This window comes from Macrobrachium nipponense, chromosome 28, assembly GCF_015104395.2.
Source record: "Macrobrachium nipponense isolate FS-2020 chromosome 28, ASM1510439v2, whole genome shotgun sequence".
Classification (NCBI taxonomy): domain Eukaryota; kingdom Metazoa; phylum Arthropoda; class Malacostraca; order Decapoda; family Palaemonidae; genus Macrobrachium; species Macrobrachium nipponense.
This window is the reverse complement of record NC_087217.1, coordinates 60,366,960-60,390,725: the sequence shown is the minus strand read 5'-3', so window position 1 is coordinate 60,390,725 and position 23,766 is coordinate 60,366,960. Positions and strand designations below refer to the sequence as shown.

General features: G+C 36.7%; 1 protein-coding gene across 3 annotated transcripts in view; it reads right to left on the bottom strand.

The window, feature by feature from the left end:
• LOC135201793 (guanine nucleotide-binding protein subunit alpha-11-like) overlaps positions 1-23,766 on the bottom strand; it is a 186,454-nt gene that overhangs the window by 162,128 nt on the left and 560 nt on the right. The window lies entirely within an intron of this gene.

Sequence of the window (23,766 nt, the reverse complement as noted above, 5' to 3'; positions counted from 1 at the left end):
GAAAACCTCAAAGCAGTTGCACTAAGAAATAAAGTATTAGGAGAGGGTGGAAAGTAAGATGGAAGAAAGAGAGTACGAAAGGAGGTACAGTAAAAGGAACGAAAGTGGTTGCAGCTAGGGGCCGAAGGCACGCTGCAATGAACTTTAAGCAATGCCTACAGTGCACCGCATGAGGTCGTCTACGGGGACCTCTGGAACTGAAAAGTTCGACAGCAAACCACACTCACCGCATACTGATACCCATCCCACCTGGTTGCCCTGGGCAGGAAAAGGTGATCAGGGATCAATTGTAAATGTCAAATATCTTTATTAAAACACAACATATGAAAAAGTGACAAACAAGAGACCATCCGTCGATGGTCCAAGTCGTGACTGTTTGATATAAGAGAGGAGCAATAAGAATAACCTTCCAATAAATCACCTTGTGATTGGCCTTCGCTTCCTGCTAGGTACCTAGCCATAGTTTTATGGCATACATTAAGAAACGCCCATTCAATAAATATACTTTGGGTAGGGTGGTTTACGGTGTTTATGGGCAAGAAGGACGTACAGTGGCGGATTAAAAATATTCATGGAATGAGGAGATGGATGCTAAGAAATGTGATGGTTCAAAAACTACATAACACGACAATGTTATATATACAGAACAGAAGGACATGTTTAAAATAAATGGTTTAAAAGTCAATAAGTTACTCTTGTGTATAGAATAGGACAGACTATAGAGTTTAGGCCAAAGGCCAAGCGCTGGGACATATGAGGCTATTCGGCGCCGAAACATAAATTTGACAATGAAAAAGGCTTTAAAGGAGTAACTGAAGGAAAACCTCGCAGTTGCACTATGAAACAATTGTTTATGAGTCGTAGACAGTCAGATGGAAGAAAAGCAATACGAACGGAGGTACAGTAAAATTAATAAAAGGGGTTGCAGAGAACCTTTAATATGCGTACAGTGCACCGTGTAAAGGGGCACTGACGGCACTAACCAACCTCCTTTCCCGCCCCCTAACGGGGAGAATCTTATTTTAATGAATATAATAATGATCATGAGAGCTACAGGGATGTGAAATATATCGTGAGATTCCCGTAGAGTTTCTCAATCACACGCTCCGAAATAGGATAGAGTTGACAGGGCGCGTGTCACATACATAGGTTATCAGCATCGAGTAGGACCACAGTCCTGACATTGGGTTATCGGAACGTAACCAGACGTACGCTTAGCGTCGTGACTATACGTATAAAGCTTACACGTCAGTCTGTTAGAATGTATCACAGCGAAGATACTGGAGAGATGATCCTCTAGAAAAAAAAATAATACAATTTTAGCCAAAAGGCCAACCGCTGGGACCTATGAGGTCATTCAGCGCTGAAACATAAACTGACAGTAAAAATGTCTGAAAGGTTAACAGGAGGAAAACCTTGCAGTTGCAGAACGAATCAATTAAGAGAGGGTAGAAAGCAAGAAGGAAGAGAGAATAAGAACGGGGTACAGTAAAAAGGCTAGGGGCCGAAGGGACGCTACAAAGTACCTTAAGTATTGCCGACAGTGCACCGCATAAGGTGCACTGACGGCACTATCCCCCCTAAGGAAAATCCTCGTCTAGTTTGTAGATAAATTCAATACTTCTTAACAATCTCTCAATCAGAAGATGATCAGTAGAGGCACAAGGTTTTCCTCACCTACTTGCAAAGGCTTAATTAACTGACACTTACCTAATTTCATTCATGAATCCCTATAGTATTTCAAACAATACTTCAAATCATCCACTCACTACACTCATGAACGTCAGAAACGACTATCGATCACTGAATATCTTCCCAATCATACGAAAAACGACGGTTTTGGACATAAATTCCCCTTAATCATTTACAAATACAGAGTTCTTTCATTTAATGAAATTCACAGGCAGATACTTCGCTCTTACATATCATGATATGGCTAAACCTGAATTACTAATAAACCGAGTTGTGATCATAGAACTTTTAAGATTATTACCATTATTACTATCCAATGCCTTCGCTTCAATACCCAGAGATGATTTTCATGTAACAGGTATTGTAATAAAATAAAACAATTCAAATATAGACATACCAGTAATCATTTATGAACATGCTGTACACCTACACACAACAAAAAAATTACATCACACACACACACGTGAGAGAGAGAGAGAGGAGAGAGAGAGAGAGAGAGAGAGAGAGAGAGAGAGAGAGACTGTTAAATCTTAACCCTTCAAATATTACATGTGGGTAAGTACTGTCATTAATACTCCTACTGTTATCGCTGTCTACTTTCTTTTCTCCCCTTTTCATACTCGTCATTAGATGTCGCCCGATCACACCTATTATTGCAAGAGGTCACGGCCTACCCCCAAGGAAGTAATTAGTAGAAGGTAATGGCCGTTTTTTTTTTTTTTTTTTTTACTGACGTACGTGGTTAGGCCTGAGCATGCTACTAAGCCTCTCTTCCTACCTCCATCTCCATGGACTTCCAACGCCACCTCACCCCCGCCCCAACCCCCTTCAAGGAGAACCTCTTTTACATTTGGTTATTATATGTCATCGTTTTTCCATCAGGAGTTTCTCTTTGGTTTTATATATATATATATATATATATATATATATATATATATATATATATATACACGCACACACACAGACACACACACATATATATATATATATATATATAAATATATATATATATATATATATATATATATATATATATATATATATATACTAATTATATATATATTATATATATAAATATATATATATATATATATATATATATAACCTTATAATATATATATATATATATATATATATATATATATATACATATAGCCTCAGTAATTGGGCGGCTACTTGGAAATCTTAGCTTGATGATAAATAACAGTGCCAAGACCAGGAAGAACATTCTTTATTAAACGAGCTTTCGAGGTTTAAAACCTCATCTTCAGGCTGAAAAAATGACAAGGATGAGAAATCACTAAAAAAATATCATTAAAAATGAATTGTCTTATTAAAAGCTTAAGTAAGAATATAAAATAAAACGAACATCACATACAAACTAAATATTAAAAATTACGAAAAAACTAAAACAAAACGCAAAACATACAAAAAGAAATAAAAATAAAAATAAAAGTTACAAGAAATACTTAAACATAGTTTTCCTCAAGTTAGTTTCAGATTTGTTTTTACTAACCCTTTTACTGTAGGATCACTTTTGAGGGAGAAGCCTGCTCTTTCTGTGGACCTTAATTCGAGTGTCGTTACTTGTTTACCTGTTCGCAGTGTGGTCTGCGATACGTGGGATCCAGTTCCGCTGGCTTAGAACAGAATCTTTTTGGAAACACAGAGGGGTCTTTCCGTTAGAACTAGGTTTCCTCTTTCTAAACCACCTTTTTCTGCCATAAGGGAACACAGTTTAGCACAGGACCATCCTTTCACTCACCTAGATTTTAGAGTACTGTCTTTTTGCTCAAATAGACTGGACCTTTTAATTTCAGAGTCGCTGTTTATTAAGAAAATGAAAAAAAACCGGAATTGAACAACAACTCGTCGGTATATTCAACTAAGCTATCATATAGTTTCATAGTAGGTACACAAAGTGGGTCGTTAGCCATTTTATTTTTGAGTGTAGTTTGTTTACCTTTCATATTATTTTTATTTTTATTTCTGTTTTTGTATGTTTTGCGTTTTGTTTTAGTTTTTTAGTAATTTTTGAATATTTAGTTTGTATGTGATGTTCGTTTTGATTTTATATTCTTACTGAAGCTTTTAATAAGACAATTCATTTTAATGTAAGTTTTTTTAGTGATTTCTCATCCTCTCATTTTTTCAGCCAGAAGATGAGGTTTTAAACCTCAAAAGCTCGTTTAATATAGAATGTTCTTCCTGGTCTTGGCACTGTTATTTATCATCAAGATATATATATATATATATATATATATATATATATATATATATATATATGGTATATATATATATATATATATATATATATATATATATATATATATATATATATATATATATATATCACACAAAGAGAGCGAGAGAGAGAGAGAGAGAGAGAGAGAGAGAGAGAGAGAGAGAGAGAGAGAGAGAGAGAGAGAGAGAGAGAGCCGACAACCAAAATATATTAAATATTTTCATAAAAAATGAGAAAATGCAAAGGTGTCAACTACAAATACAAAATACAAGCAACACAACAATATTGGGGGAAATCAACACCTAGGCGACGACAAACATGTCCTTAAAACCTGTCTTTAAGGGAACGTGTTTTGAACAATATTGCAAACATGGAGGATGAAAGGAAGTTTTTTTCTCTCTTACAAACTGGATATAAACTTGACCGAGACAGCTAACATTTTCGCAACATCTCACACGCAGTCTGATACAAGGCGATAAAATCTAATCAAAAGTTCCTCGAGAACAATACCAAACTTCATCACAAAAGCAGTGATGATGAAGTTTCATAATCCTGAAGGTATTGGTGACATTCATAGTTAATGATGACTTACCGTAGAAAGCTCATTAGGTAATGCCTAGGTCATCTAGTTGAGCCAAGATTCACAGCAAATATAATTTGTAAAATTAACTTGGATAAAATAGAATTAATTTCGATAAAATAGAATTTTGCATAAAGCTTTTCAAACCGAATTTCATATGGTTATTAACGCTAATATAGGCAGAATATGCTAATATATTCCGTATAAGCTTCAGTCTTGAACTACCTTGACTAGCCTTAAAAAAAGATTTACAGAGAAATAGGGCAAGAAAGCAAATACACAAAGAAACCAGAGATAAAATCAAAAGAGAAAGTTGAGTATAAAAAAAAAAAAAAAAAAAACATTCACAGACAAACGAGACAAAAACTTTCAACTGGTGACAACACCAGAAGGAAGCCTTATTTGGGATAGCTTACGGTAAGGTATTTTCTAAGACAACAGATGAAGGCGGACAGACAAGGAGATAAAAAAAAAAAAAAAAAAAAAAAAAAAAAAAAACACATACAGCATCTTTATAGACACTGCGAGGTGATGAGTAACCTAAACTATGATGACGACAGTGAGAATTTTATGAGTAAATAAAATGCAACATAATCCCAAAAATAATCATATGAAACAAATATTTCGAACCAAACCATTTCCATGAAAGACCAGATACTCTACGTAGATACCAAGCCTTTCTTGACGTCATACTCTAGATACCAAATAATTTTTTACTTAATACTCTAGATACCAACCATTTTTAACTTAAAACTCTAGATACCAAACAATGTTTAATCCCATAAACTAAATACCAAACCGTTTTTCACGGCAAACTCTACATGCCAAAACTATTTTTCATTTCATACTACTAGATACAAAAACCATTTTTCACATTCAATAAAACCTTTTCTTAATACCACCAAACCATTTTTCGCTTTCACTACATGCCCAAAACTATTTTTTTCATTTCTACTACTACTATGATAAAACCAAAACCTTTTTCACTTCATACTCTAAATCCAAAACCCATTTTTTTTTCGCCTTCATACTCTAAATACCAAAACCATTTTTTCGCCTTTTCATTTACTCTATACACATTCCGCTCATACTAATACCAAAACAAAACCATTTTTCACTTCATACTCTAAATACCAAAACCATTTTTCGCTTCATACTCTAAATACCAAAACCATTTTTCGCTTCATACTCTAGATACCAACCATTTTTCGCTTCATACTCTAGATACCATAACCAATTTTCCCTTCATACTCTAGATACCAAAACCATATTTCACTTCATACTCTAGATACCAAAACCATATTTCACTTCATACTCTAGATACCAAAACCATTTTTCGCTTCATACTCTAGATACCAAAATTATTTTCATTTCTTACTCTAGATACTAAAGCATTTTTCACTTCATACTCTAGATACCAAAACCCTTTTTCACTTCATACTCTAGATACCAAAACCATTTTTCACTTCATACTCTAGATACCAAAACCATATTTTTCACTTCATACTCTAGATACCAAAACCATATTTCACTTCATACTCTAGATACCAAAACATTTTCGCTTAAATACTCTATATAACCCACAAATTATTTTTCATTTCTACTCTAGATACTAGCATTTTTCACCCTTCATGCTCTAGATTTTACCAAAACTTATTTTTTCACTCATACCTTGAGTAACCACACCAAAATTTTTTCACACTTTTCATTACTCTTTTTAATTTCCAAAACTAAGGTCCAAACCCCTTCATGACTACTAGAATAAAACCAAAACATTTTCACTTCATACTCTAGATACCAAAACTATTTTTCACTTCATACTCTAGATACCAAAACCATTTTTCACTTCATACTCTAGATACCAAAACCTTTTTTCACTTCATACTCTAGATACCAAAACATTTTTCACTTCATACTCTAGATAACCAAAACTATTTTCATTTCTACTCTAGATAAAACCAAATAGCTTTTTCACTTCATCTCTAGATACCAAACTTTTTATCAACTTCATCCTCTTGAAAAATTACCAAAACCATTTTCACTTCATAGCTCTTAGATACCACCCCTAGTTTTCACTTCATACTCTAATATACCCAAAACCATTTTTCACTCTACTCTATACCAAAACCTATTTTCACTTCATTTTACTCTAGATACAAACATATCACTTCATACTCTATACACACTTTGTCTTCATCTCTAGATACAAAATTTATTTTCTTCTACTCTAGATACAAACATTTTTCAACTTCATTCTGATACCAAAAACATTTTTCACTTCATACTTTGATACCAAAACCATTTTTACTTCATCTCTAGATACCAAACTGCCATACTCTAGATAACCAAAACAGTTCACTTCTACTCTAGATACTAGATACCAAAACTAGTTTTCACTTCACTCTAGTACCAAAACCTAGTTTTTTATTCTACTCTAGATACCAAAACTTTTTTCACTTCATACTCCTAGATACCACCCATTTCCACTCTGATCCAAAACATACTTCATATCTAGATCCAAAACCATACATCTCTAGTACCAAAAATTTTTCACTTCATACTCTAGATACCAAAACCATTTTTCACTTCATACTCTAGATACCAAAACCATTTTTCACTTCATACTCTAGATACCAAAACCATATTTCACTTCATACTCTAGATACCAAAACCATTTTTCACTTCATACTCTAAACCAAAACATCACTCTGTAGATACCAAAATTTTTCCCTTCACTCAGATACCAAAAACCATATTTCACTTCATCTGATCCACCACCATACCTATACCAAAACCTTTCACTTCATATCTAGATACCAAAACCATTTTTCACTTCATACTCTAGATACCAAAACTATTTTTCACTTCATACTCTAGATACCAAAACCATTTTTCACTTCATACTCTAGATACCATGTTTTCACTTTCATACTCTAGACCAAAACTAGTTTTCGAGACATTCATATAGATACCAAAACCATTTTTCACTTCATACTCTAGATACCAAAACCATATTTCACTCATCTCCTAGTACCACTGTTTCACTTCTACTCTAGATAAAACCACCACCCTTCATACTCTAGATACCAAACAGTTTTCACTTCCATACTCTAGATACCACACATTTTTCACTACTCTGATACCAAAAACTAGTTTTCACTTCTACTCTAAAGCCATTTTTTTCACTTCATACTCTAGATCCAAACATTTTTTTTTTTCACTTATACTCTAGTACCAAAATTTTTTTTTTTATTTCCTATCTAGATACCAAAACCATTTTCACTTCATACTCTAGATACCAAAACCATTTTTCACTTCATACTCTAGATACCAAAACTATTTTTCACTTCATACTCTAGATACCAAAAGCAATTTTTCACTTCATACTCTGATACCACTAGTTTTTCACTTCATACTCTACCAAACATTCACTTCTACTCTAGATACCAAAACTAGTTTTTTCATTCATCTCTAGATACCAAAACATTTCTCTAGCCAATTTTTCTTCATATCTAGTACCAAAACCACCTTCATACTCTTGATACCAAAACTATCACTTCATACTCAGATAACCACTTCATACTAAAACTTTCATACTCTAAATTCCAAACCATTTCCGACTTCATACTCTAGATACCAAACCATTTCTGAATTCACACTCTAGATATCAAACCATTTTTCACTTCATATTCTAGATAACAAACTATTTCTGACTCCACTGCATAATCTAGACACCAAAACCATTTTTCACTTCATACTCAAGATACACAAACCATTTTTTACTTAGGGCTTGAGCGTGATGTAAAAGAAAAAAACACTTTAAACTTATGACAGGAGGTCATTCTTTTTTTCTACAGACAGAGTCAGTATCAAACCAGAATGATTCTACTCATGACTAAATGTTGGGGGACAATATCCACTTACAACTGAACACCAAAGGGATGACCCTTTCTACTTAAGATCAGACGTCTGTTACCAACATGTAACACGATATCAGGTGTCAAACCTCTCATACCTACAAATGGAAGGTAAATGACAAAATATATCGTGAAATTGGGACTTTAGAAGTTCATGCGGATATACAACGAATTATTACCCTAATACCATTCTTCTTGATTTAAATATATTTTCATATTTCTTAATCTATTATTTTTTTTATAAGTGAGGTCTCTTCTTTCTGTATTTCCCTTTACCTACTCCTACTTCTTCGTAATGAGCACCATATTCTTCGGACACTTGAATTTCGAGTCAATGGCGACAGTGGGCTTGTTCCATATGAATGATCTTCTGAATACTAATAAAAATAATAATCACATTTACGCTTTTGATTACAGGCTAGAACAATCCAAAATAAGGCAGAAACAGTAGTTTCCACGGAGAGAAATAATCAAATTTTCATCTACGTAGGCAACCTATTTGGAGAAGGGCGCCCAATGATTGCCTTCACCCGCTTTCACCAAAAACCGGTGCAAGGGATGACACACGCACTGGGTGAAACCAACTTTCATGGCTGAGATAATCACGGAGGTAATGGATGAATGGATGAAATATATACCAGTGGACGGACATGTAGAAGCTGCTTCATTATGGAGAGAAGAGACAAAAGCTGCAAACTGCAAGAGTGTATTCCTGACATCCATCCATGAGAAACATTACTGCCCCTGGAAGATCCAAGAAAGTTGAGTCCGGCATAGTTTGCAAGACTGAATTCAGAGGAGGTTGTAAAGCCTCTCAATATGAACTACGCTGGACACTGATGGTCACCGTTGTGATAGGGGACATTGTTGTCCATGGGGGATAGCGGGAGCCTAGGACAAGCATGGATTGCAGATTTAAATTCAGAAGCAGTGCGAAAACCTCTCCATATGAACTGTGCTGGACGCGCGGGCTGCAGACGACTGGGGTTCTCTCTGAAATTGGGGACTTCATTGAGCAGCATCCTATTAATATTCATTTATTCGAACAGGGAAATTTGGGTTAAGTTTTCATTTAAAGCTCGTGTAGCCATAAAAATGTCATGGGTCCAAGGCTGAAACCACTGTCGGCTTGAGGATCAATAAACATAACAGCAGAGTAACAGGATTTGTTTATTCCTTCATGAATTCTGCCTTAAAAAGTGGCAGTAATACTGGAGATATTAGAAGTGCTGCCTGTAACTTTATAGACACCATAACTTGCATAACTGCACTTTATATATATATAATATATATATATATATATATAATATATATATATATATATATATATATATATGTATGTATGTATGTATGTAGATGTGTATGTATGTAATGTAGACATATATGGTTGTAGTTATGTATATATATATATATATAATATATATATATATGTATCCCTATATCATATATTGTTTCTCAGTTATATTATCCTATGTGTATTATATATATATATATATATATATATATCTATATATTATATATATATTAATAATATATATATATATATGTATATATTATATATATATATAAAATATATATCTACATATGTATATATATAAATATATATTGTATATATATATATATATATATATGTATAATATATTATATATATATATATTATATATATATATATATATATATATATATATATATATATATATATAATATATATATATATATATATGTGTATATATATATATATATATAATTTTTGGTATATATATTGTATATATATATATATATATATATATATATATATATATATAAAACAATTTTTTGTATATATATGTGATATATATATATATATGTATATATACTATATATATATATAGAATATATATATATATATATATATACCCTTATAATTTTTTTTTTTTCCCTGGTATTGAACTCCACATCATAACAGATCTTGGAGAAATAAAAAATAAAGCATGAAATAGTCACTCAAAAACTGTCAATGACCATTCGTGTCCCACAACCTCCGGGATGTGGACCAGCAGGGAACATCTCCAAATAAGCAGAAACAGCAGGAGCTGAGATAGCAGAGGATAGCAACAGCAACAAGCAGAAGACGGCGTCGATGAGGTCATACGGAAAGAGGCTCACTCACTACGAGGGATTTTCAATGAGTTGTCCACCTTGACCTCAAAGATATGATGAAGAAGGATATGGAATAATGGGTAGAAGACAAAGAAAAAAGAGAGAGAGAGAGAGAGAGAGAGAGAGAGAGAGAGAGAGAGAGAGAGAGAGTACAAGGTCATATGCAATACGTACAGTAAAGTACACAGCGTTCAAGGTGAATGTGGAATTAAGAAAAATGTGTAAAAATGGAGTAAAAAAATGAGTCATTAAAACAGGAAAATGATTAAAGTAAACAAATAAACTGTAATTCTGATGGCAAAAATTCTGTAAAAAACCAAATCCTGTCATGTCCAATTCTCCTATGAATTATAGCATAGGGCAACTGACTCAAAACAACCCATATGCAAATGATTTATGGGAAAACACTAATCAGTATCTCATATTGGACACAAAGGTATTTATCACTCCACACACATCATGGTGTTTAAACCTCTCACCCCTGTAAGATACAAGGCAAAGTCATATTTTTATGGCATTGGCAACCAAGGAATTTTCCAATTAACCATTCGTCATATTTTCTATGCAAATGACTTCAACATGATTATTACGATGCGAGTAAATTTATGTAAATTCATAACTGCGTTCCCATGACATTTGATTTAATTGGATTCCATCCTCCTTCCCCATTCTTGAAAACTATGTTCAAGGGCTGGTTTTTATTCTGAGGAAGCCTCCGGACGACTGAGCTACATACAAAAAGATTCTAGTCTTATAAAAATAAATAAATAAATAATAATTGGCAAAACGGCAGCCAAATTCACTTATATGTACTGGATATTTAGACTCATTCTTTACAATACCTCTTTGTCTTTTATCTAGCAATTCCTAGATCCTCACACTCTCCCACCTTGACTTCCACAGACTCTCAGTCTATTTCCCATTATTTTGCACACACCCTGTTACTTTCCTTGCTTCACTAATGCTGTGTCTCATCTTTTCGCATTCTACCATCAACTGTTATACTTACTATTAAAAGTTGCACCCATCTACCATCACCTGTTATATTGACTATCAAAATCTGTACCCATTTACTACCATCTGTAATATCTACTATAAAAAAACTATACCTATCCACCATCACCTGTTATATTTACTACCAAAAACTGTACCTATCCAAATCAGTAACTTTATTCTTTCAAATTTACTCTTACATTAATTAGTAACTTTCTTCTCTGGCAAGAGCTTTCAAACTCTTTAGCCAGCAGTAGTTTCTGAAGTTTCTATTCACTATCCATATTTAGTTTGCCTCTCTCTTGCTTTCTTCTGCAATCCTGTACACATCTTTCCCTTCTGTGCTCTCGTAATACCTCATATAGTATGTTTTTCATTCACCAAAACTCACATTTCCTCAAATCCTTTACTTGCTATTTTTTCTAACCCCTAAGACCACATAGTATATTCTCTTGATCCTATAAACCCCGTCCCGGAATTTCACACAATCCTATCTACTCCTCCAGTTCTTTAATCCGATCCTATTTTGCATCCATTTCCTTTTTAAATATTATTCAAACTAAATTTATCTTAACTATATTCACCAACATATTTTAACCCACCTTCTTTCCAATTTAAACATTAATCCAGTATACCTCATTATCGATTCTACCATATAGTAATGTAGATTTCAAATATATAGTATTATCAGACATTCCTCTCAACATTAAGCTCTTCAACTGGCTGTTCCATCTACTCTGTCCTAACATATGATAAACTATTTTCCTAAACATTTTCATATATTTACCAACATTTTTTAGAAATTGTCCATTTTCAACAATTAAGTTCCTTTCCAAATATATAGATATATTATATAATATATATATATATATATATATATATATATATATATCATACTTTCTTTCTACATAAAACTACTGCTTCTTTCAACGGACTGGAGGAAACTTATGTTAATTCATGATCTACAACCATTATGCATTTTAATATACAGTATGTAAACATTATATATACATACATACATACATACATACATACATATATATAGATAGATTATATATATATATGTATATATATATATATATATATATATATATATATATATATATATATATATATATAGGTAGTACCGTCAGGATACGAAATTAATCAGTTCTGAAGCGGCCTTCGTAACCGTACTGATTTTTTCATATCTTGAACCACATTTTACATGTAATTGCCTAATTCGTTCCAAGCCCTATAAAAACACCCCAGTAAATTATTTCCAGGCTTACAACACGTTCTATGGTTATGACGCCGATCCGACGGAAGAAATATGATTCCAAAAAGGCAATATACTGTACATACTTGAGTAACATTCAACTGCATGTAATGTTCAACCCCATTTTTACTGCATATATTAGGACTTAAGCATATGTCCCTTATAATGTTGCTACTGTAGCCTAGTCTATTATTCTGACGTCTAAACCTAAGAAGCTAAAAGCTTAGAATATGCCAATAAAATGTATAAATAATCAGTATGTACTCATTTCAAATAATTATTAATTAATCATTAACTATAACATTAACTATAATACATACACAAAAAAAAAATGCTTTTCAACCTTTTGTTTACGTTCAACACTACGAGAAGCGAACGATCGCCAAGCAACCACTTTTACCTGCACACAGTACAGTAATCATAAATTTTCATTCTCTCTCTTCAACTACTGAAACTACCAAACAGTATAAAAAATAACCATTCATTCCCATTCTTTATTCTATCTTTACCTAATGGAGATACCGAGTTACTGACAGCTATAATGAAACATAATAATATTAAAACAGAAGAAAGAATTCTAGAAAATATTTGTTGGCTTTGATGATAGCAGTCTGATTTATTTTATATTTTATGATATCTAATTCACAATTTTTCTTTATTAAATGTATTGCGTGCACTCATTTCAAATAATTATTAAGTAACCATTAACTATAATAAACAAACAAACAAACAAAAAAGCTTCCAACCTTTTTTTTACGTACAACACTATGAGTAGCGAACGATCGCCAAGCAACCAATTTTACCTAGCACACAGTACAGTAATCATAAATTTTCATTATCTCTCTTCAACTACTGAAACTACCAAACAGTATAATAACCATTCATTTCGATTCTTTATTCTATCTTTACCGACAGCTATAATGAAACATATAATGATATTAAAACAGAAGAAGAATTCTAGAAAATATTTGCTGGCTTTGATGATAGCAGTCTTTGAATAATTTTACATTTTATGATATTTAATTCACAAATGTATTTTTTTTTTTATTATATGTATTGCATGAATAAGTTTTTCAATTTATCGGCATCCTTTTACCAATAGAATACGTCGAGCACGGTGGGGTAGATGCTGACCAATAGGAGAGCAGGATCTTACGGCAGTGACTAGCATCAGGAACCAATGGGAGAGCGGGAGGATGGTGGCGAGTCTGCTCAGTTGGCGGCACGCAAGTTTTAAAATTGTTCTCGGTGGTCCGGGCAAATCTCGGGACTTTACAGTAACACCCTTTCATAACCTGAATTATTTTCGTATGCAGAGGCAAATATCTTCATATTTGCTTTCGTAACTTGAATTTTTTGTAAGTTGGGACTTTCGTATGTCGAGGCTCCACTGTTTATATATATAATATATATATATATATATATATATATATATATATATATATTATATATATATATATATATATATATATATATATATATATTACTAGGATCCTCATTTTATGGTTAGCCATATACATAATACCACATGATCATAAATGCTATTTGTCTATAAACAATTTAGTTTGAATAAAAATGGAGTTGATTTAATGGTGAAATGCTATCATAAAATTGCCCTCAAAATGAGATCGAGCATGGCTATTTTACAACATGCTAAATTTGTATTGCACAGCATACCTTGGAAAAGAGAAAAAGTCATTTCAAAACAAATGTTGCAAGTTAATTCAGGTACAATTTCTCTGTGAGAGCTAATTTCACGAGACGTAAAAATGAAAGTATAAAAATGAATGTTTAAATATCATATTAGGGCACTGTTACAATGAATGATGCGAAATTCAATCTGATTATAACTTGAGTTTTACAAAATCCAAAACCCTGCATACTAATTCAAGTAGTTTCCCTTAATGTAATGAGGACGAAGATTTCATGACTACTTCCAATGAATATCACCATTTCCTCTCCTCTCCTTATGCCTACTTAATATAAAACACTACCTTACAGCAATTTATTGTAAATACCATACAAGGAAGCAGCCTCTGTTCTGATCTGTTCAAAGAGATGATAGTAATTATGAAACCTTCTTTTATCCTGCAACAATATTTGGTAAAGCATTTTGTGACAACGCACCTATCCACCAACTTGAAAACTGGACAATTTGCACTCTTAAATATGACAAGGAAGTTTACTTGACAACAGCCTCATTCTTATCCGAACGAAGTCTTCCAATTGATTCACTTACCTGCCTCCAGAATGACCATGGACAAAAAATTTAGCTTAAAAATCATGACAGCTTCCTTTCCCTATAACCCAATGAATTTAGACAACACTAGAATAGACAACAATAAACCTAGCCTAACTTAGACCTCTTTAGTTGAGCTATCAATACAAACCTCAATTGTCTGACACAGCTACCTAACTAACCGGCAAAGGTGGATACGGAACTTCAGCAATTATGAAAAACTAGTAGTACACCTTTTCAATTTGGAGGTGAATTTGTTTAGTAAGCCTATTGCTTATTCATAGATATCCTCTATCAGTCTTGGATAGGCTTAAGTCCACAGATTGAGCTCTGCTGTCCAGGTTAGTTTGGGAACAATAACTTTCATATTGGACTGGACATTTACTGACGTTGATATTAGGGTAAAAAATGATATTGTTAAGATACAATAAAGTTTTGTACATACTTACCTGGCAGATATATACTTAGCTATAGACTCCGTCGTCCCCGACAGAAATTCGAATTTCGCGGCACACGCTGCAGGTAGGTCAGGTGATCTACCGCCCCTGCCGTGGGTGGCAGGAATAGGAACGATTACCGTTCTAGAACCAGATTTTCTCTTCCACCTGTCTCGAGGGGAGGTTGGGTGGGCCATCAATCGTATATATCTGCCAGGTAAGTATGTACACAAAACTTTATTGTATCTTAACAATATCATTTTTGTACATGGAACTTACCCAGCAGATATATACAGTTACCATCCGAGTTACGACCTAGATCCGTTCCGACCAACAGGTCGTATGTCAGAATGGTCGTTAGTCGAAAATACCAGCCAAAATGGCCGACACGTGGATTATAAGTACTCGGTTAAAGTGGAAGATTATACTGTACTCGAGGACATAATGATATGAATGTGTTGCATTTTTAAGTAACTTTTCTGTTGAATAATATTATTGTGTATATACAGCTGTTTATTTATCATTTTTATGCCTTTTAGTTTTCGTTTTCACTTTTATAATTTTATCATATATTTCTGTTGAATAATATTACTGTACATATGTATATACAAGCTGTTTATTTTTTATAATTTTTTATGCTTTTTAGTTTTCACTTTTATCATACTTTTTCTGTTGAACTAATATTACTGTTGTACTATACGTACAAGCTGTTTATGTATTTATCATTTTTATGCCTTTTAGTTTTCACTTTATCATTTTATCATAGAGATATTTTTAATATTATACTGTAGGTGCAATGTATTTAGCTTTTTTTTTCAGTTGCTTAGTTGATATACTACGTACATACATCTTAATATAATATGGTTTTAGAAATAAAATATTTATTACTGCAGTTGAATTTATTATACAAAAATACAAATGAAGATCAAAATACGAAAATAGAAAGTTACAGTTCAAAAATAGAACATACAGTACTGTAGTACAAAATAGAAAATACATATGCATGTAAAAAAATAAGCAAAACAACACTCAAAATTAATGTTCACTGGTGCTTGGTTCGACGTCATCAACACTTTCTTCATACGCACGGTCGAAAGAAAGATCAGCTGTTAAGTCAGGCGAGGCAGGGGATGGGGAAGGGGTGGTTACTGCGCTGGCCGATGTAGGGGAGGGGGTGGCTTCGATGCTGGATGAGGCGGGCTTTTGTGTTCGTTTGACAAACATGCTAAGTGTCGTTTGGATCTTCTGCTTTTTCTTTTCATCGTAGATTTCTTTGTATGGCCTCATTACTTCTTGCATAGATCTCTCTATCCGGGCAAACCGTTCAACATTCGGATCCATTCCTTCCAATTTATGCAGCATTGTATTAAGCATTTGTATGGCTTCCGATAATCCCTTTACAGTAAACTTTCGTTCGGGCTCCTCCTCTTCTACAACTTCCTTTTCTTCCTCTCTTCTTTCTTCTTCAGCTTTCCTTTCTTCTTCTATTGCTAACAGTTCTTCATTTGTTAATTCCTCAGGTTCTTCACTTATCAGTTCTTCAATTTCTTCTTCATCACATCCTAACTCAAGTCTGGGATGCTGTGCTGCCGGCGCCGTCGTAACTGTCATACCGCGCCGCACGCACTACGCTACCGCGCTGCCAAACAGTAAACGCCGCCAAATATAAAAAAAATAGACCCCTGTCGGACACTGTCGTAAGTACGGGTGGACGTAACTCGCGCAGGTCGTAAACTCGATGGTAACTGTACTTAGCTGATTGACACCCTTGGTGGTGGGAAAGAGACAACTATTTACTGAATAGACCAGGTAAACAACATACGTTGTAGGTAATAAATAAATAAAACCTTGGTTCCTACTTGATCAGGCGGAAGACTCCATGGCTAATGCCTAGGAATCTGCTTCGCCTCAAGAGCCTCAGCGAGGATGTGACCTATGGCTAAGAGTTCTTTGTGGGTCTGTCGATGGGGTCTTATCCATTTACTCGACAGAGCCTCTTACATGACAATATGCCTATGCCTAGTGGCATAATTAAGGAGCACAACACCGATCCCGATCACCTGATCCTAACACGAGGGTTAGTGCTTAAGTTGAAAAGAGTTATCTACAAACTCCTTTCAAACAACCCAAAGAAAAAACACGACGTTAAATAAAATTTAACTCACTAGTTAAGGATCAGTATCTGCTCCCTATCCCAGCAATGTATCCGCAGACACGTATCAACCAAGAGAGAAGGATCCTCGAAGGTTATCTTGACATCCTTCGGATAATGGGAAGTCAACACAAGAGTTGCATCTTCCCAGTATTGTTACAGCTAATATGTCCTTATGACATATTGTTAGCGGGAAAGAACAAGAATTCGGAAAAGCTCGCACTTCATGCACTTTTAATTCTCAGCTGTTTGAAGGAATCATCAATGCACTTATCAAGTGCTTAGGAGATCACAATGTCTCAAAGAAGGCCAGGGCGTTCTTTGATATAGATCTCTTCTGGGTGAAGCCTGGAGCCTGGCTAGCGCTTCGTGCCTGGCAGGCGCCTAGAGCCTGTCTAGCGCCTCGCGCCTGGCTGGAGCCTTGCGCCTGAATGGCGCCTAGAGCCATGGCTGGAGCCTTCGCGCCTAGATGGCGCCTTGCGCCTGGCTGGCGCCTCGCGCCTGGCTGGTGCCTGATTGGCTCCTCCTTCCTGGCTAGCGCCTCGCGCCTGGCTGGAGCATTGCGTTGGCTGGTGCCTTGCGCCTGGAAGGCACCTGGAGCCTGGCAGAAGACTTCATGATTACTGTCTATGAGTCTGCATGCCTCAAGAGTTTCAGCTAGGTAGGGACCTATGACTGACAAACCCTTCTGATCATGTCAATGGGGGCTAGCCCGCTTACACGACAGAGCCTTCTCGGATCGTGCCAATGGGGGCTGACCCACTTACATGGCAGAGCCTTACCTGTATCATATCAATGGGGACTAGCCCTCTTACATGACAGAGCTTTAGGTTTCTCTTTACTGGAAGGAGCCTTGCGTCTGGATGGATCCTCAATCCTGACTGGAGCCTAGCCTTGAAGGAGCCTGGCACCTGGCTGGCTTCTAGAGCCTGGCTGGCTCCTAGAGCCTGGCTGGCTCCTAGAGCCTGGCTGGCTCCTAGAGCCTGGCTGGCTCCTAGAGCCTGGCTGGCGCCTCGCGCCTGGCTGGCGCCTGCTGGCGCCTCGCGCCTGGCTTGGCTCCTCCACACTTGCTGGAGCTTCGAGCTTGGAAGAGTCTCTAGGCTGTCTGGCAATGTCCACATCGGACACTCTTATATCTGTCCGATTTGTTCGCCTCTGCATTTGCGCCAGGTTGGAGGCCCGCTCCTTCTCAGTATCCGACCATGACAGAGTTCCTTGGAACTGTCCGCCTCTGGCGTTTTTCGCCTGTATTGGCATTTGGCGCTTGGCTGGCGCTACATTGTCCGAGAGTCCTGAACAACCACATAGTTTATCAGGAGACTGGAGAAGGGTGGAAGAAATTCTTCCCCTTTGAGCTTTTGGCCCCTGGCAAGGGAGGTGATTTTAGTCAGCTACACCCAGTAGACGACAGGATATCTAACAATACGAGAGAGAAGAGTCTTCCTCCGAGGAGGATCCTTCGTGAACACTTCTTTTGCTAACGAGATCTCTTCTTACATGTTGATGAGGTTCCTCGTTGCAGAATCTCTTCCCTATCCTTGCCCGAAGGACAAGGGAAGGAGTCTGGAAGTCGAAGGAGACTCTGAGCTGAAATTGGGCGGAACCCTGATTTCTAGCTCTATTGTATCCTTCTGAATACCTTCTGGGAAGCATTTGAGCCCTCATCGCACCCCGAAGACTCTGTAGGCAAACGTTTTTTTTAAACCATCTCTTCTTCTGTAGATGAAAATGTAAGTACCCTGCCTGGCAACTAAACTTCTATCTGAAAGCGTTGCGTCAGGAATAGAGGGATTTATTTCTTTTGCCAGACATACTATGCTGGCAAGAACCCATTGCCGAGTCTCCATTGAATCTGATGCGAGATTCCAATGCACAAAAAATTCACTTGTCTTCTTGGTCGTTTAGGGCTAAGAGAAACAAAGAATTCCTTCATAAACTTCCTCAAAGAAGTTTGATGAGGAGCAGTTCCATTTTGTCGGAACACGGAATCTGTGGCCACAAAAAAAAAATCCCATTCGAAGTACATGATATCCTACTCTTGTCGTATTGCGGTATCGTATAAGATCCCGAAATCTTAATCCTCTGTTATCTCTAATTCCCTTTGTAGAGACAGAGTATGGCCTTTTACTGCGTTCTTTGATAGCAGATATATACATAGGTGATTCTTCCCTCTGAAAGTGAAGAAAAAACCTCGCTATGTGGTTCACAGAGGTATCGGAAGAGGACAGTTTCCTCATTCCATCTAGCACGATCTGCAGCAATTCTATGTCTTAGCCATGACTATTGTCATTTACCTTGAAAAAACCTCTCATTCATGTCCACTTCTGGTCAGTCTGCACGCGGACAGACTCAGAGTGGAGAGGTTTTATAGGTCTATTTATAATAGATTCTGATAGAATATCCAGATACTCTTGGAAAAGCCTTACGAAACATGCTGTGAGAAGAACGTGACTTCTGTGAATCCACCTCTCTAAGGTCAAAATGAGGCATACATCCTCTCTTCCTTTGACGCCCAGTTATCTTAATATCTGTTAAGAATTTATAACTAGGGAAAAAAAAAGGCTAAAGTTTATTCCCCTTCTTTAAATTTAAAGATGTCTTATATTGCTACCTCTCTTGGTCGAGGAAAAAGAAGCAGTCTAAAGGAAGCCTGTTCGTCTTCTACCTTACAAAGAGATCTATGAAGAAAAGACTTTCCGCAGGTTCTCACAACTCTTTTCAATAAGTGTTAGACATACGTTAACAGTTATTATCTTCGATCGAGAAGGTTCTCACGGACATGCAAAATCTTGCATCGAACCTCTTAAGGATCGTTACGTTTTTCCGTGTCTGTTCCCAAATAGGTTCTCTTTTGTTAACGCGAACAGGGGCGAAAAAAGAGATTCTCGATGCTCTTTGCGATATGAGAGAGTCGTGGAATTGGCCTAAGTGATTAAAATAAATCATTTCATCATTCCTTGTAAGCGACCCCTTTTCGATTAAATGGGTAACGAAATCAGGAACGAATCTTGCCGTTACCGAGCCTGCTGTCCGAGAGGCTACTGGACCGTTAGGTTAATAACTCGCTAAAACGAGAAAATATCTTGGATGGTGCTTCTGGCGCGGCAGGCGCTTCTGGCGCAATTTGCAGCCAGGCTGGCGCTTCCTTCTAGTTTCTTTTTAGGTTATGTGCCATAACATCTATGCCTTTATGGTCCCACCGACATCCTTCACATGTTAATTCCGTTCTTAGTGGGAAAAAACTTTTATATACGTAGTATAGTCCATTCAGGGAAACAACTTCTGCCACTAAGAGAATGTTTCCCATCCGACTCGCCCAACTTCTCTTGAGCAATATCCGAATTTAAAAGGTTGTGTGCGTTTCTCGAAAGGATGAGAGAATTATATATATCGCGCGCTGCCGTATTAGAATCCTTTATAATACTGTCACATTGTGGTAAACAGCATTAATCTAGGAAACCTTTGTAAGGATACTAGGAATTCTGTAGTTAACCTCGGTATGTGCATAAGACTTGACCATACCGTAGTCTTAAAGTGAATTCTCTACTACATTCATCTTCTCACTAAGCATGTACTCTAATAAGCCATGCTTTCGTAAGCATGAGAGCATTATACAATATAGAGTTCCGCTGCGTTAGAATCTTTTAAAAATGTTACCTACGGTAAACAGCATTGAAATGTTGTAATATCTTTCTTATTGAAAGCTTCTTAGCAAAAGGCAGACAATATTTTATTTATGTTTGCTTAACTATCCCTCAATCAGAGGCTAAAACCACGATTGTAGGGGAGAGACACGGTTATTCATTCCATCCCGCAGGAGAGAGACATGTTACCGACCACTCATGACCGACACCTACATGATACTGCGTTGGTGTCTAAGCGATAGCAGTCTCGTTAGCCGACTGGCCTTACTCTTCCAGAGTTTGCCAGCTACTCCATTTAATAAAGGAATCTTATAAAATTATTATCGAACTTCAGGAAGTTCTTATAATGCGAAACAAGACTTCGATAAATCTAGAAGCTAAGTAGGTGTTGTCTTAACAATCCCTTTAAGCATAGTCCTTCCTAGGAAATTCCTGGAAGGATACTGGTAACTGAGTTGCTCAGCAAAGAAGTAACTACGGTATGTGCTTATGATTTGCCGTATCGTATTCTCACACAGCAGATACTCTACTACCTTCTTTCCCTGCCGAGGCAGATAGAGAAAGGATATTCTGGTGCCTGGATCCTTGCACCTAGCGCCTGGAATGTGTTTCGCGCGCCTGGAATGTTCCGCACGCTAGAAAGGAGACTCGCTCCTGGAACGTTCCGCTTGCGTGGAAGGTCCCGTGCGCCCTGACAGTTCCGAGCGCCTACTAGACCCCTTTTAGAAAGAGCCTCTTGCCCGGAAACGTTCAATGGAAGGATCGTTCTGATTGCCACTCTACTGTAAGGCTCCTTGCTCTAGCCGTCTGTTTTTCTGTCGGGCAATTTGGCGCCAGGCTGGCGCTTCGTCTCTTTGAAGGCGCCTTGCGCCAAGAAAAAATTTTTTCTAGAACGCGGCTCGCGTTTGGTCCTTTTGTAGGAACGCGGCTCGCGCTAGTCTGTTAGCTGGAACGCGCCTCGCTGCTGGCTATAGGAACGTAGCTCACGCTAGCTTGCTGGAACGCGGCTTCCTGGCAGCGGCTGGCCTCAGTGTTCTCTTAGTTTTCAGAGAACGCGCTAGATCATCGCTCCAAACATACATTCTTCGTCTTTTCGGATGTAAGATGAAGAGACGCACTTTTTTAAGGATGGCTATCCTTGGCAGTCTGGGACGTTCTACAGAACCTGCCGAGGGGACGCCTGACCGGTGGGGGTTCTCCCTAACCTTCCTGCGGCTGTCGACTTTCCTCCTCCACTGGGTCTGGGAGTTTGGAAGAGGTCTAGGCCTGGAAGCGCTACGGAGCCGATCAGACGCACCCTCCACTGCACTGGGAACACTATATTCACTTCTTACCTTTTAGAGCTCGCCTTTTGAGCTCCATCCATTTATCTTCAAATTTGCACATATGAATTTGTAGATTCTGTGGAGTAAGAAGGTGATGAGGATGCAACAACTACTAGAATTGTCAATACTCTAACTGCTCGTTAGTACGAGAGCTCTTAAAGCTTCTAAAGGAAGCGTATCTAGTTATATGCTTTCTGACTTCCTAAAGTAGGAAGTTAGATCTTATATTTCCTTCATCAAGTTCTAACACTTATACACGTATTAGTGAAAAAAAAATATCAATATTTCCCTTATTGCAAAATATAAGTGTCTACCGAAAAATTCGGTAGTTTCACGTAATATATTTTTCGAAATTTCGAAGCCAAATTCATTAAAAAATTAATAAAAGCGTATGCCAAACCAAAGACCCAGTACTTCCCTGCAAAAGACAGCCCAGAAGGTCGATGGCGATGAAAAAACGAAAATCAAGTCAGGAGGTAGCAACAACGTATGTTGACACTACCGCGACAGAGAAAATCTAGTTCTAGAACGGTAATCGTTCCTATTCCTGCCACCCAGCGGCAGGGGCGGTAGATCACCTGACCTACCTGCAGCGTGTGCCGCGAAATTCGAATTTCTGTCGGGGACGACGGAGTCTATAGCTAAGTATATATCTGCTGGGTAAGTTCCATGTACAAAAACCGCATGGTACAGGGGTGGACCATGTACGATTAATGTGTACAACCCCCAAAAAAGTACATTATATAGCGTCCTGACATCGGAGATGGGGATCAGACGCGACTTGTTGTTGGTGAGAAACGAAGCTAAAGACCTCTACTCCGGTGTCAGGACGCGTTATAATGTACTTTTCTTGGGGTTGTACACATTGATCGTACATGGTCCACCCCTGTACCATGCGGTTTTTTACCCTAGGTAGCGCTTCTTTTTTTTTTTAACAAAATTACATAGCCTATTAGCTTGGAACCAAGATGTAATCACGCTTTCAACCTGATACTAGGTATCTACCCCACTGTGTAAGTGAATACCTAATCGGCAATATTTGTTGTGAAATAGCCTAACTGGTAGAATGTAAGGAATTAGCCTATGATAGGCCCATGACTTTTTTTTTTCAGCTCATGCTAGGCTAACCACGATTTACTATATCA